The sequence below is a fragment of the Mustela putorius genome, unplaced genomic scaffold (assembly GCF_011764305.1).
Source record: "Mustela putorius furo isolate JIRA1106 unplaced genomic scaffold, ASM1176430v1.1 tig00003903_pilon_pilon_pilon, whole genome shotgun sequence".
In the NCBI taxonomy this organism is placed as follows: Eukaryota; Metazoa; Chordata; class Mammalia; order Carnivora; family Mustelidae; genus Mustela; species Mustela putorius.
The window spans coordinates 2,664,050-2,680,242 of record NW_025422051.1 but is presented as its reverse complement, the minus strand read 5'-3'; the positions used below and the strand labels follow the sequence as shown (position 1 = coordinate 2,680,242).

The following is a 16,193-nucleotide window of genomic DNA, read 5'->3' as shown; positions in this document are numbered from 1 at the left end:
GTTGAAGCCTCTGCCTTCAGCTCAGATCATGATCTTGGTGTCCTGGGATCCAGCCCCACACCGGGCTCTCTGCTTGGCGGGGAGCCTGCTTCCTCCTCTCTCTTTCTCTCTGTGACTACTTGTGACCTCTGTCTGTCAAATAAATAAATAAAATCTTTAAAAAATAATAATAATAATTTCCAAAAAGTTTTCTCTGAGATATTTGCAATAGATATCTCTAGCGAAGGACTTTTACACTATGGAAACCATAAAGAACTCCTACAAATCATGACAGATATAGGCAATCTCATAGAAAAACTAGAAAAAGATGTGAATAGATACTTCACAAAAGATGATATCCAACTGACTAGTTAACCTATGAAAGGGTGCTCAAGGGGCGCCTGGGCAGCTCAGTCAGTTAAGTGTCTGCCTTTGGTTCAGGTCATGATCTCAGGGTCCTGGGGGATCAAGCCCCACATTGGGCTCCTTGCTCAGCAGGGCGCCTGCCTCTCCCTCTCCCTGCCATTCTCCCTGCTTGTGTTCTCTCTCTCTTATAAATAAATAAATAATTTTATTTCAAAAGGGTGCTCGATATCTTTATTCACCAGGGAAATAGAAATTTAAACCATAATGAGATATAACTACCAACAGAGGGGCTAAAATTAAGACCAAAGACCCCAAAATTGGCAAGGGTATGGAGCAACTGGAACTCTCACGTATTGTTGGTGAGAGTAAACCATAAGAGTACAGCCACCTTGGAAAACATTTCAGCTGAATCTATTAATGCTGACTGTGCACCTAACCAAGGACCCAGCGATCCCACTCCCACGTACATATCCAATGGAAATGCACACACATCAAAACATGTACAAGAATATCCATGGAAGCATTATTTGAAATAGCCAAAATGGGGACATCCACCAGCCTTAGAATGGATAAACAACTGTGATGTATTTATACAATAGAACAGTACACAGTAACGGGAGAAAACAATGATACACAAAACAACAAGGATGAATCTCAAAAACATTATAGCTGAAAGAAGCCAGACATAAGGGTGCCTGGGTGGCTCAGTGGGTTAAAGCCTCTGCCTTCGGTTCAGGTCATGATCCCAGGGTCCTGGGATCAAGTCCTGAATTGGGCTGTCTGCTCAGCGGGGAGCCTGCTTCTCCCTCTCTCTTGATTCAGGTACTGGTTACCCAGGTGTTTCCAATTTGTAGTTCATGAAAGTCCACAAATTATAAACTTTTCTCTGTATGCTATGCTTCAACAAAATGTCAACCCCCAAATTCTTATCTAAATAATATTCCCATAATATCTCCATAAAAAGGTGTGCCTGGGTGGCTCAGTTGTTAAGCATCTGCCTTCGGCTCAGATCATGATCCCAGGGTCTGGGATCAAGTCCCACATCAGGCTCCTTGCTCAGCGGGAAGCCTGCTTCTCCCTGTGCCTCTCCCCCCTGCTTGTGTTCCCTCTCTTACTGTCTCTCCCTCTCCCTCTCTCTCTCTGCATCATATAAATAAATAAATAAATAAAATATTTCCATAAAAAAATAAGACAAAGATAATAAGAACAACAACAACAAAAGATTTAAGAACCTGTAGGAAAGGGACACCTGGCTGGCTCAGTCGGTAGAGCATGACGGTTGATCTCAGGGTTGTGAGTTCAAGTCCCACCTTCGGTGTAGAGATTACTTAAAAATACTCTTAAAAAAAAAAAAAAAGAACCCACATGAAAAAGAACAATTCACCAACAAAGGAAAGAATATGAAAAGACACTCAACCTCATTGCCAACTAAATAAACACAAACAAAAGAAATATTTTAACTACCAAATGGCAAGGACTAAAAACATGACAAAAGGATTAGAAAGGGTATTTTCATTCATAGAGCTGGAGTATTAGGCTAAATGAAGTAAGGCAGTCAGAGAAAAACAAATACTCTGTGATCTCATTCATAGGTGGAATTTAAGAAACAAAACAAACAAACAAAGGAAAAAAAGAGGGAGAGCCAAACCAAGAAACAGAGTCTTAAGAATAGAGAACAAACTAAACTAATGGTCACCAGAGGGGAGAGAAGTGGGAGAATGGGGGAAGTAGGGTATGGGGATTATGGAGTATGCTTCTTATGATGAAAAAAATAAAAACAATGGTGCCTGGGTGACTCAGTCAGGTAAGCGTCTGCCTTTGACTCAGGTCAGATCTCAGGGTCCTGGGATCAAGACCCTGTGCTGGGCTCCCTGCTTAGCAGGAAGCCTGCTTCTCCCTCTCCCTCTGCCCCTTCACCTGCTTGTGTGCCCCTGCGCTCGCGCTTGTGCGTGCGTGCTCTCTCTCTCTCTCTCTCTAAATAAATAAATAAATAAATAAAATCTTTTTAAAAAATAAAATAAAATAAAATACTTTGTAGAGTGCCCGGTACAGTGCAGGCTCTTTCCATGTTAGCTCCTGTTTCTGCCACTAATACCATCCTCCTCCTTAGCCTCGGTATTATCATTATCATTACTCCTAGTACCTTCATCAATATTACCATGTAAAGAGAAAACACGGAGTTGCAAAACAGTTTGTATATTATGAGCAAATTTTAGCAAAGGAAGGTCAACAGGAACAATCTGCTTTTATGTGTATGTAAATATAAAGAAGAAAGGACAGAGAGGGGTGTCGATGGAAATTAAATTTACCATAGAATTGCTTATCTGGAATGAGTGATGATAAGACATCTAGAGATATTTTCTCTTTTTAGACTGTACATTCCTAAGAGTCTGAGTTTTTTGGTGCCACTTCTTTTGTAGTGAGAGGGGGAAAAATGACACAACGAAATAGACATTTTTATAAAGGGCAAAAGAGAGGGGTGCCTTGGTGGCTCAGTCGGTTAAGCACCTGCCTTTGGCTCGGGTCGTGATCCCTGGGCTCCGGACCAAGCTCCGCATCAGGATCCCTGCTCAGTGGGAATGGGCTTCTCCCTCTCCCTCTGCCCTTCCCCCTACTTGTGCACTCCCGCTCTCTCAAGTGAATTAAATAAATAATACATACATACATACATGCAAAGGGCAAAAGGGAAAGAACTGAATACAGTCAGGGACATCATTAATTCCCAGCCTGAAAAGGAAAAAGGCAGATCTTTGGATTGCTCCAGCTTTGCCAAAAATCCCAGATGAGAAAAAAAAACAAAGTACTGGGGGGAGGTGGGTGGGAGGATGGGAGGATGGGTGAAATAGAGAAAGGAGATTGAGATGTACAAAGAGCTTGTTATAAATAAGTCCAGGAGAGGAAAGTACAGCATAGGGAATATCGTCCATAATACTGTGATAATGTCGTCGGGGGACAAATGGTGACTACACTTATTTCCGGTGAGCGCTCCGTAAGGTAGAGAATTGTCAAATCAATATGTTGTACGCCTGAAACTAATACAACATTGTATGTTAAATTATACTCCAATTTAAATAAATACTGGAAAATAATTTGGAGGGTATGGGGTTTACTGCTTCTTTCTTTTTTTAAGATTTTATTTATTTATTTGGCAAGGAAAGAGAGAGACAGTGAGAGAGGGAACACAAGCAGGGGGAGTGGGAGAGGGAGAAGCAGACTCCTCACTGAGCAGGGATCCTGATGCAGGGCTCAATCCCGGGACCCTGGGATCACAACCCGAGCTGAAGGCAGATGCTTAACCGACTGAGCCACTTGGATGCCCCCATTTACTGGTTATTTCTTGACCCTTAAGGTTTTATCCTTGTATTGACCCTGAACATGACAGCTGCTTGTACTGACATGGCTCTGGTTTCCTGAAGTGTCACATCCCTTTAGTTCTGGCCCAGCAGGACACCTTTGGCTGGTATGAAGACATATTTTAAGTCACACACAAAGCAATCATCTCCCTGTGATTATCACAAGATTGGTGATGAGGCTATGGCTAACCCACTACAGAATTATTTTGAAACCTCAACATCAGGAATTCTTTGCTTCTGAGGGAGTGGCTTACTTTCTCTCTATAGGTAAGATAAATAAAACAAATGAGTGCTTCTCCCCTATATGTCACAGCTTCCAAGAAGCTCAGAAAAAGAACTGTAGCTCAATGTAATTATGTAAGATCCTATGATCTACATGTATACATATCAACCTTGCTTTGGTATTACTCTATTTCCCTAATCCTAACTTTTCATGTGTTTATACATGCTCATTTTATGGCATAAATAACAATGCCAACCCCATATATAAACCTTATTATGTGTGTGCCAGGCATTGTTCTAAACACTTAATTTTTAATTTTCCATTTTATTTTATTTTATTTCTTTTCAGTGTTCCAGCATTCTTTGTTAATGCACCACACCCAGTGCTCCATGCAATACGTGCCCTCCATAATACCCACCACCAGGCTTACCCAACCCCCCACCCAACACTTAACTTTTTAAAAAGATTTTATTTATTTAATTGAGAGAGAGAGAGCACAGAGGGAGAGAAGAGACAGAAGCAGACTCCCCACTGAGCAGGAAGCTCAAGGCAGGGCTGAATCCTAGGATCTTGAGATCATGACCTGAGCTGAAGGCAGACACTTAACCAACTGAGGCACCCACGCGCCCCCTAAACACTTAATATTAACTCAATTGATCTTCACTAGCAATCATAAAGGCTTAGGTATCATCATCATCATTTTACAAATAGGGAAACTAAGCTACAGAGAAGTTAGAGACCTGCTTAAGTTCACAAAGCTATTATGAACATTTTGGCCCCAGAGTCTGGGCTCTCAACCACTACACATGACTGCTTCTTTGCTTCTAAGTGAGTCAGGGAGGGGAGAGCAAATAAGAACTTACCTGGAAATTAGTCATGTCTGCCTTATGGAGAGTGGCAGTGGCCTAGAAAAGCAAAGCTTTGAGAGCGGAGAGAAGAAAAAAGTTGTAACAGCATGGAAAACTGGAAAGTTCACCAAATCATCAGGCTAGCAATCCATAAACGCCAGCTCGTTAAATGACCCTGCTGTAGGCAAGACAAAACAAAAGAATATCTGTTTGCCCCACAGAGCCCCATCGTTCCACAACAACGCTCTGTCACGGAATCCACAGACTTCCCAGTACTCACCCTCACCTATCACTGACTCTAAGCAAACCCCATCACCCCCCAAATACCCTCATTATTCACCCCCACGGACCCCAGGACGCACCCCACAGATCCCCCATCCCTGACGCCAGAGACCTCCCATCACACATCCCACCCCCTTGATACCCCATCCCTCACTCCACACCCCCACTCCACAGGCCCCATCACTCACCTTAGAGGCCCCCCCCATCGCATACCCCCAACGACTCTCACGACCCATCTCAGAGGCCCCCTCCAAGTACTCACCTGGAGACGTCGCATCTCTACAGAGCCCGCACTGGCACGTGCCGCTCCGCCCGCAGATCCGCGCTGTCTCCCCGCCGCTCTGAGCGAACCGTCCGCCCTCCATCCCCTACTCTTCCTGTTTCCCCCTGGATTCTGGCGAGCTCCGCCTGGAGTTTCCCCAAATCAGTCACCAGTTCCTCCGACAACCACTCTCTCGGTCCTTTACCCAGCCCTCGGCAGGGTCCAGCTCTGTCCCTCGCATGCGCAGTGGCCCTCGCTGAAGCCGTCGGGGCCAGGAGCCAGTGGCCGCGCCCGGCGTGCCTGTTTCTGCGGTGGCCAGGCGTGAAGGCGGGGCGGGGCGGGGGAGGAGGTGTGTAAAGAAATGGCCGCGCCAATAAACCGGTTTGTCAGGGAGCAGACATCTTTCGAAGGTGCCAATTCCGTACAGCGGAGATAGGTGTCTCTGAAAGTTCAGAAGAGATGAGATTTCGGGAGGACTTTGAAAACTTGCCATGACTGAAGCCCTAGACGCAAAGGCTAGTGATGGGAGAGTTTTGCGCATGGTTGCGGGTGTGATGGGAACTGATCTGTACCAACGTAGGGCTGAGGACGAGACCACCGCCTCCGTGGGAAGATACCACGGCGCGGTGGGGGTGAGGAGACCGGGAGTATTACAGATATACCCGGGAACTATTAGTGGGAAGAAGGGAAGCAAACTGGGAATGATCCCTTCCTCTACCACTGGGGCAATAGAAAGTGTCGGGGTGCAAGAACATAACAACGGGGAGATGGGGGCGTGGAGAACCGGGGAGTACAGTCCTTCTGATAGATACGATTCAGCTAGCCATCCTCTTTGGGAGATACCACTAGTGCAGATGGGGGAAATTCTGTCCTCGCAGAAAGAGACAGGTGAAGAAAGTGACAAGCATAAACAGAATTACAAGGAGAGCCAAAGACAGAAGCCTGGGAGGATTGGGACAACAGGGAGGTCTTAGTTATGATGAGGGAGCAGGAGGCTGGCTGAGGACAAAGCAAAAGCTAGCACCTTGCACCCTCTTCCCACCCGCTCCCCTCCCTCCATAATATGTGTGACATTCCTCAGGCACCCCTGGCTGCCCTAAAAGAAAAACAAATAGTTAACTTGCAGAGAACACAATCCTGCAAGACAGGAGTCTCCCTTGGTTTACAAATGCTCTAGAAATTTACAACAAGGAAGTTATCTTATCAATATCCCAATTTCCAGAGACACATAACTCAGTTCCTCAAGCCCTAACATCAGACTCCCCTCCATAAACAAAACTGAAGGAGGCTGAGGTAGAAGGAAAGGTAAATAAAGTTAAATTTCTTCTAAACCTAAATCTCACTAATAGGAGGAATGTGACATTCCACCAGGAAACTCCCAATTGTCTTCATGTTAGTGCCCCATTAGAGGGGAAAATGGCCTTGGCTTGATAATAACCAAGCCTTCAATATCCTGACTATCTTCTTTACCCTGATAGCCCTTCTGAACACCCCTTTGTCCTCACCTACCCAGCTCCTGTGTTTATAATCAGCCACTCCTCAGGATAGCGGGGCAGCAGCTCTTTCTGCCCACGGGTCCTGCCCCCGTACTTTAATAAACCACCATTTTGCACCAAAGATGTCTCAAGAATTCTTTCTTAGTCATCGGCTCCGGACCTCACCCCACCGAACCTCACCTAGGTTCTAGAACTTCATCAGTTAGAGACTAAATAAGAATCTGAACCTGACAGTGATCTGCCAAGCCCACATTCCATCCCACTTCTAGGCATCTGCCCCCAGAAAGTTGCGGGAGGGTCGAGATGCCAGGGTCCGAGTCCTGTAGTCCCAGGTCCCTGGCCTCTGGGCCTTAGTAACCTATGGAGGAACAACCAGGACAGTGTGCTCAGATTCTGGACCTTAAACACTCTACCCTATTAATCACACTCTACCACTTAGTCATGTGAAAGTCAAAATGTACATGATAATTAAGGAGATGATTTTTTTTTCAGGCTATTGCAATGGGGAAAACCCATTAACGAGGAACATCTCAAAGGCAAGAAAAGGGACCTGGGGTTTTATAGAGTGTTAAGTAACAAAACTTAACCAAGTAAATTTGAAAATCTAATTGGTTTTGTTAAATGGTTCATGAATCGGCAAGAAGCCACCCCCTCCCCCACCAAGTAGAGAGGTGCACTAAGGAGTTGTAAAAAAATGGCACATTTGTATGGGGCGCCTGGGTGGCTCAGTGGGTTAAGTCGCTGCCTTTGGCTCAGGTCATGATCTCAGGATCCTGGGATTGAGTCCCACATCAGGCTCTCTGCTCGGCAGGAAGCCTGCTTCTCTCTCTCTCTCTCTCTCTCTCTCTCTCTGCCTGCCTCTCTACCTACCTGTGATCTCTCTCTGTCAAATAAATAAATAAAATCTTTAAAAAAATGGCACATTTGTACAAAAGGATGAGGGCAAGAAAGTTATTAACAAAAGAAAAGGATCGTTTCAGGCCAGGCCTCACTCTAGGGGGAAAAGCAAGGTACCTTTTTTTTTTTAAAAAAACAAACATATAATATATTATTTATTTCAGGGGTACAGTTCTGTGATTCATCAGTCTTACACAATTCACAGCACTCACCATAGCACATACCCTCCCCAATGTCCATCACCCAGCCACCTCTCCCTCCCTCCCCTCTCCCCTTCAGCAACCCTCAGTTTGTTTCCTGAGATTTAGAGTCTCTTATGGTTTGCCTCCTTCTCTAGTTTCATCTTGTTTCATTTTTCCCTCCCTTCCCCTATGATCCTCTGTCCTGTTTCTCAAATTCCTCATATCGGTGAGATCATATGATAATTGCCTTTCTCTGATTGATTTGTTTCGCTTAGTCTAATATCCTCTAGTTCCATCCACGTCGTTGCAAATGGCGCGATTTCGGTTTTTGATGGCTGCATAATATTCCATATACCACATCTTCTTTATCTATTCATCTGTTGATGGACATCTAGGTTCTTTCCACAGTTTGGCTATTGTGGACATTGTTGCTATAAACATTCAGGTGCACGGGCCCCTTCGGGTCACTACATTCTTATCTTTAGGGTAAATACCCAGTAGTGCAATAAAAGCAAGATGTCTTATCCTACAGATTACCTCGTCTTTTTTGGGAGTGGTAAGGAAAGGGCTCAAGTGGCAGATTCACTGATGTGGATTGAAAAATTCCTGGCTGTCTGGTTAAGACTATACTTCTTCAGGAGGTTGGAACTGCAATTAGATTATGTCTTCAGGGGATGCAAAAATGCAGATTGAAAGGGATAAATGCACCCCAATGTTTATAGCAACATTATCAACAAAAGCCAAACTATGGGAAGAGACCAAACGTCCATCAACTGATGAATGGTAAAGAAGATGTGGTATATGTATGTGTGTATAATATATATATGTGTGTGTGTGAGATATACATATCACACACACACATAGATATAGATAGATGTATCTATATGGTGGAGTATTACTCAATCCTCAAAAAGAATGAAATCTTGCCATTTGCAACAGCATGGATGGAGCTAGAGTATATTATGCTAAGTGAAACAAGTCAGTCAGAAAAAGACAAATACCATATGATCTTCATCACATGTGGAATTTAAGAAAGAAAACAGATGAACAAAGGGGAAGGAGGAAAAAAAATAAGGAGGGAGGGAAACTGCTGTGACTCCTAATGATAGAGAACAAACTGAGGGTTGACGGAGGGAGATGGGTGGGGGATGGGCTAGCTGGGTGATGCGGATTAAAGAGGGCACTTGTGAGAAGCCCTGGGTGTTGTAAGTGATGAATCACTAAATTCTACTCCAGAAGCCAATATCGCACTGTATGTTAACAAAATGTAAATAATTTTTAAAAGATTATGTCTTTGGGAATATATTTGGGAATTCAGTCTAAGTGACACCATTTTGAACTTATTTTTTTTTTTAACATGAGGCATATTTAAAAAAAAAAAAGTCATCCTTGAATCAGGAAGGACAGAGACAGGTCTTACCTTGGAATATGCAAAGGCATTGGGAATTGCTATGAACTGAATTGTGTCCCCTTCAAAACACATACATTGAAAACCTGGCCCCCAAAATGATGATATTTGGAGATGAGACCTTTGGAGGGTTAAAGTTAGATGAGATCATACAGGGGGGCCCAGATTGGATGGGATTAATGTCCTTAGAAGAGACACCTCTGCCACACAACAAAGAGGTCATGTGGGGACACACTGAGAAGGTGGTTCTCAGAAAGCCTAAAAGAGAGTTCTCTCCAGGAATCAAATCAGCTGGTGCCTATGTCTTGGACTTCCCAGCTTCCAGAACTGTAAGAAACTAAATTCTATTTTTAAGTTCCTCAGTCTGTGCTATTTTGTTATGGCAGCTCGAGCTAATACTGGGAACTTTGTGGTTTTCCATTTCCTGGAACACGAATGAGTGGGGGTATTTCTTCTCCATCAGTGCTTTCCAGAAGAACAGGACTCATTCAGCTATAAAGTCTGAAACTGCCAGGCCCCTCCATTCCAGCTCACCTTTGTCCCTCCTGGCTCCCATTCCTTCCTACTCTATCAATCATTCAAATCTATTCCCTCCCACTGTGTCCCAGATTTCCCCATCGGGTCCCACTGTTTACTCACTTCGCATTCACTCTGCTTTGTGGCCACCAGTCACCCATACTGTACCCCATATTAACACCTTTAAAAAACGTCCCACAAACAACATTCTAGTGCAGAAGCACAGAAACAAACAGAAAAATCATTTTCCCAATTAAACATGCCTAGCTGTCCAGGTAGTGGTGATGTTTTCAGCTTGATATGGTTTAAGATGCTAGTGACTTTGATACAGTATAAATACATGTGTGATCTCATGTGCAATTCCTTACACACCTAGCTTCGTTCTTCCCTATTGTCTCCTCTTGGAGTTATACCTGATTTTATTACCAGTTTTTATTCAAACCCATCGAGGGACAAGATAATTCTGATTATGTTTCTTGGCCAGGAATCACTTGATCCTAAAGGTCTTGTGAGAAGACATGACAAAGAACAAAATCAATTGCACATGCCACAATAGCAGGGAAAGGGAGAGAGAATGAACCCCTTTTTTATCACAATAAAATACATAGAACATGGAATTTATTATTTTTACCATTTTAAAGTGTACAATTCAGTGTCATTTAGTACATTCCCAATGGTCTACAACCATGACCACTATCTAGCTACCGACTAACCTTATCACTCTGAAATGAAACTCTACCCATAAAGCAGTCATTCCCCATTCTCCCCTGTGCCTTCAGTTCATGCTTCCCACTAATCTGTTTTCTGTCTCTATGGATTTGCCAGTTTGGGATTTTCATATAAATAGAATCATATACTATGTGGTATTTTGCATCTGGCTTCCTTCACTGAGCATAATGGCCTCAAGATATATCCATGTGGTGTCATGTATCAGTAATCATTCTCCTTTATGGCTAAATACTCTATTGTAGGGATAGACCACATTTGGTTTGTCCATTCATCAGTTGGTAGACATTTGGGTTGTGTCTACCTTCTGGCTATCGCAAATACTGCTACTATGAACATTTGTGTAAAAATTTTTGTTTGGACACCTGTTTTCAATTTTATTGTGTATATACCTAGGAGTAGGCTTGCTGGACCATATGGTATTTCTATGTTTAACTACTTAAGGAACTACCAAACTGTTTTTCACTATGGCTACACTATTTTACATTCCTACCAGCAATGTAGGAGGGTTCCAATTTCTCCACATCCTGCCCAACACTTTCATTTTCTATTTGTTTTTATTACAGCCATACCAGGAGGTATAAAGTGCTATCTCATTGTGGTTTTGATCTGCATTTCCCTGGTGACTAATGATGGTAAGAATATTTTCATGTGTTTATGGGCCATTTGGGGAAATGTCCTTTCAAATCCTTTGCCCAGTTTTTAAATCTTTTTTTTTTTTTTTTAAGTAGGCTCCGTGCCCAACATGGGGCTTGAACCCATGACCCTGAAATCAAGAGTCACATGCTCCACTGATTAAACCAGCCAGGCACTTTTGCCCATTTTTTCAAAATGGATTTTTGTCTTTTTATTGTTCACTTGTAAGAGTTCTTTATATATTTTGGATACTAAACCATTATCAGATATCTGATTAGTAATACTTTCTTCCATTCTCTAAGTTGTCTTTTTACTCTCCTGATAATGTCCTTTGATATACAGAAGTTTTCAATCTTGATGAATTCCAACTTACCTACCATTTCTTCATTGCTGATACTTTTGGTGTCATATCTCAGAAGCTACTGCCAAATCCAAGGTCATGAAGATTGACCACTATATTTTTGTTAAAGAATTTTCTACTTTTAGTTCTTCTAGTTAGGTCTTTGATACACTTCGAGCTAATTTTTATATGTGATGTTTGGTCAGGATCCAACTGCCTTCTTGTGTATGTGGACATCCAGTTGTCCTCGCACATTGTTGAAGAGACTGCTCTTTCCCCCACCTAACTGTCTTGTCACACTTGTTGAAATCAATTGACTGACTGTATGTGGGTGGGTTTGTTTCTGGACTTTCAGTTTTATTCCACTGATTATAATATATATATATATATATATATATATATATATCCTTATGCCAGTACCACACTGTTTCAATTACTGTATCTTTGTGATAAGATTTGAAATAAGGAAGTGGGAGTTCTCCAATTTTGTTCTTTTTCAAAAATGTCTTGGCTAGTTGGGACTCCTTGCAATTCCATATAAATTTTAGGATCTGCTTCTCCATTTCTGCAAAAAAAAAAAAAAGGCCATTGGAATTTTGATAAGGATTACATTAAATGTGTACATTGCTTTGAGAAGTATTGCCATCTTCACAATGTTAAATTTTCCAAACCATGAACGCTGGATGTCTTTCCATTATTTAAGTCTCTTTCATTTCTTTTATTGATGTTTTAAACTTTTCAGTGCACAAGTCTTGCACCTGCTTAGTTAAATTTATTTCTAAGTATTTTATTCTTTTGGGTCCTATTAGAAATAGAATTGATTTCTTGATTTCCTTTTCAGATTGTTCATTACCAGTGTATAGAAATACAAGTGCTTTCGTGTGTTGATCTTCTATTCTGCCACTTTGCTGAATTCAGTTATGAACTGTAATAGTTTTTTGTGGATTCTCTAGGATTTTATATATATAAGATGATATTATCTGGGAACAGAAATCGTTTTATTTCCGTTCCAATTTGAGTGCCTTTGATTTCTTTTTCTTTTTTTTTTTTAAGATTTTATTTATTTATTTGACAGAGAGAGATCACAAGTAGGAAGAGAGGCAGGCAGAGAGGGAGGAGGAAGCAGGCTCCTTGTTGAGCAGAGAGCCCGATGCGGGGCTCGATCCCAGGACCCTGGGATCATGACCTGAGCTGAAGGCAGAGGCTTTAACCCACTGAGCCACCCAGGCGCCCCTGATTTCTTTTTCTTGACTGAAAATTGTTCTGGCTAGGACTCTGAGTACAATGTTTAATAGAAGTGGCAAAAGTCTACGGACTCTGAAAAACAATCTGAGGGTTTTTTTTTTTTAATCTTTTTTTTTTTTTAACTGACTTTTTAAAAAATATTTTATTTATTTATTTGACAGAGAGAAATCACAAGTAGACAGAGAGGCAGGCAGAGAGAGAGAGGGAAGCAGGCTCCCTGCTGAGCAGAGAGCCCGACGTGGGACTCGATCCCAGGACCCTGAGATCATGACCTGAGCCGAAGGCAATGGCTTAACCCACTGAGCCACCCAGGCACCCCAATCTGAGGGTTTTGAAGGGGTGGAGGGTGGGAGGTTGGGGGAACCAGGTGGTGGGTATTAGAGAGGGCACATATTGCATGGAGCACTGGGTGTGGTGCAAAAACAATGAATACTGTTACGCTGAAAAAAAAATAAATAAATTACAAAAAAAAAAAAAAAGCGGCAAAAGTGGGCCTCCTTGTCTTGTTCCTGATCTTAAGGAAATGCTTTTGTTCTTTCAGTATTGAGTATGATGTTAGCTATGGGTTTCCCATAAATGCCTTTTATCAGATTGAGGAAGTTCCCTTCTATTCCTAATTTGTTGAATGTTTTTTCATGAAAGGATGTTGGATTTTTGTCAAGTCTCTTTTCTTGCATCAATGAGATGACATATTCTCATTAACATGTGGTCCAAGACACTTTCTAATTTCTACTGTGATTTCTTCCTGATCCATGAGTTATTTACAAGTGTGTGACTTATCTTCACATATTTGAGGGTTTTCTAGTTATCTGTTATAGATATATAATTTAATTCCATTGTATCTGTATGGTTAAACTTCACCCCTTGAAATTTGTTGAGACTTTCTTTGTATACCAGCATGAGATCTATTTGGGTAAATATTCTTTGTGTATCAGAAAAGAATGTGAATTCTTCAGTTGCAGGGCATGGTGTTGTCCATGTACCAATTAGATGAAATTCTTTAATTGTGTTACTCTGATTATGTCAGAATATTATTTATATCATTTTTATATATAAATTATTTTATATACTTCATTTCTGAAATTTTTATATCATTTTATATCATTTCTGATTTCTTTCTGCTAGTTCCATCACTGAGAGAGATGGGTTAAAGTCCCTAACTTTGTTGGGGATTTGTCTATTTCTCCTTTTAATTCTATCAACTTTCAATTTATATATTTTGAACCTATATGATTAGGTGGTATAATAGGCAGAATAATGGAGACCCAAAGATACCCTGCCCTCATTCCCAGCAACTGAGTGATGAGTTGCCATATACATGAATATGTTGTCACATGACAAAATGGATTTTACAGATATAATTAAGATTTTAATCAGTTTATCTTAATGTAGAGAGATTATCCTGGATTACCCAAATGGGCCTGGTATCATTACATGAGCCTTTAAAAGCAGATGTTGGGGCGCCTGGGTGGCTCAGTGGGTTAAGCCGCTGCCTTCGGCTCAGGTCATGATCTCAGGGTCCTGGGATGGAGGCCCGCATCGGTCTCTGCTCAGCAGGGAGCCTGCTTCCCTCTCTCTCTCTCTCTGCCTGCCTCTCCATCTATTTGTGATTTCTCTCTGTCAAATAAATAAATAAAATCTTAAATAAATAAATAAATAAATAAAAGCAGATGTTGGGGGACGGAGGAAGGAAGATGGCAGCAGAGTAGAAGGACCCTAGGCTTGCCTCATCCCAAAGACAAAACTAGATGACTACCAAATCATCCTAAACACCTCAGAAGTCAACCTAAAGACTGACAGAATGAACTCCACAACTAAGAGGAGAGAAGAGGCCACCTTGAAGAATGTGTTTTGGGGACACAGGGATCATGGATGCTGCAGAGGGAAGGGAACGATGGTCACAGAGAAAGCCAAGAGAGAGAAGAACACAAAAGGTTTCCCCAAAGCCATTGGCTTGGGAAACAAGAGGGACTATATTTCATGAGTTCTTGCAACCAGTTATCAAAACAGAAATGGGAGAAAATAGAAAATTTGAACAGAGCAATAACCAGCAAAGAAATTGAATGAGTAATCAAAAAACTCCCCACAAATAAAATCCAGGACCAGATGGCTTCACAGGCAAATTCTACCAAATATTTTTAAAAGGATTAATACCTATTCTTCTCAAACTATTCCAAAAAATAGAAAAGGAAGGAAAACTTCCAAATGCCATTCTATATTACCCTGATACCAAAACCAGATAAAAACCCCACTAAAAAAGAGAATAGACCAATATCCCTGATGAACATAATTGCAAAAATTCTCAGTAAAGTACTAGCAAACCAAATCCAGCAATACATTAAAAAAAAAATCATTCATCCCGATCAAGTGGAATTTATTCCTGAGTTGCAAGAGTGGTTCCAAATTCATATATCAAGCAATGTGATATATCACATTAATAAAAGATAAGAACCATATGATCATTTTAATAGATGCAGAAAAAACTTTTGACAATGTACAACATCAATTCATGATAGAAACCCTCAAAAAAGCAGGTTTAGAGGGAATATATACCTCAAAGTAATAAAGGCCATATATGAAAAACCCACAGTTAACATCATACTCAATGAGGAAAAACTGAGAGCTTCTTCTCTACAGTCAGGAGCAAGGCAGGGATATCCACTCTCAGCACTTTTAGTCATTGCAATCAGACAACAAAAAGTCCTAGTCCTAGTCATTGCAATCACACAACAAAAAGAAAAGTCATCCAAATTGGCAAGGAAGAAGTAAAATTTTTACTATTTACAGATGATTGGATATTATATATAGAAAGCCCAAAGACTCCATCAAAAAACTGCTAGAACTGATGCACAAATTCAGTAAAGTCACAGGATACAATATCAGTGTACAGAAATCTGTTACATTTTGATATACCAATAATGAAGCAACAGAAAGAGAAAATTAAGGAATCAGTCCTACTTATAACTGAACCAAAAACAATAGGATACCTAGGCATAAATCTAGCCAAAGAGGTGAAAGACCTGTACTCTGAAAACTATAAAACACTGATAAAAGAAATTGAAGATGGGGCACCTGGGTGGCTCTGTCAGTTGAGCATCTGAGTCTTACTTTTAGCTCAGGTCATGATCTCAAGGTGGTGAGTTCAAGCCCTGTGTCAGGCTCTGCCCTCAGCGGGGAGTCTGTTTGAGATTCTCTGCCACTGCCTCTCCCTCTGCCCCTCCTCTGACTTGCTTGTTCTTTCTCTCTCTCTCTCAAATAAATAAATAAATAAATAAATCTTTTTTCAAAAAGGAAATTAGAGATGACACAAGACATGGAAAGACATTCTGTGCTCATGGATTAGAAAAACAAATATTGTTAAAATGTCTATACTACTCAAAGCTCAGTCTACACGTTTAATGCAATCCCTACCAATATGCCAAATACCAAGAGCA

The 16,193-nt window shown here is 41.4% G+C and overlaps 1 protein-coding gene across 1 annotated transcript in view; it reads right to left on the bottom strand.

The window, feature by feature from the left end:
- ZNF182 (zinc finger protein 182) overlaps positions 1-5,635 on the bottom strand; it is a 48,501-nt gene extending 42,866 nt beyond the window's left edge. The window contains exons 1-2 of the mRNA XM_045068385.1: positions 5,314-5,635; positions 4,785-4,947 (exon numbers count right to left, since the gene is read on the bottom strand). The gene's annotated coding sequence lies outside the window, so the exon portion shown is untranslated. The remainder of the gene's footprint in view (positions 1-4,784; positions 4,948-5,313) is intronic.
- Positions 5,636-16,193: the final 10,558 nt, after the last annotated feature.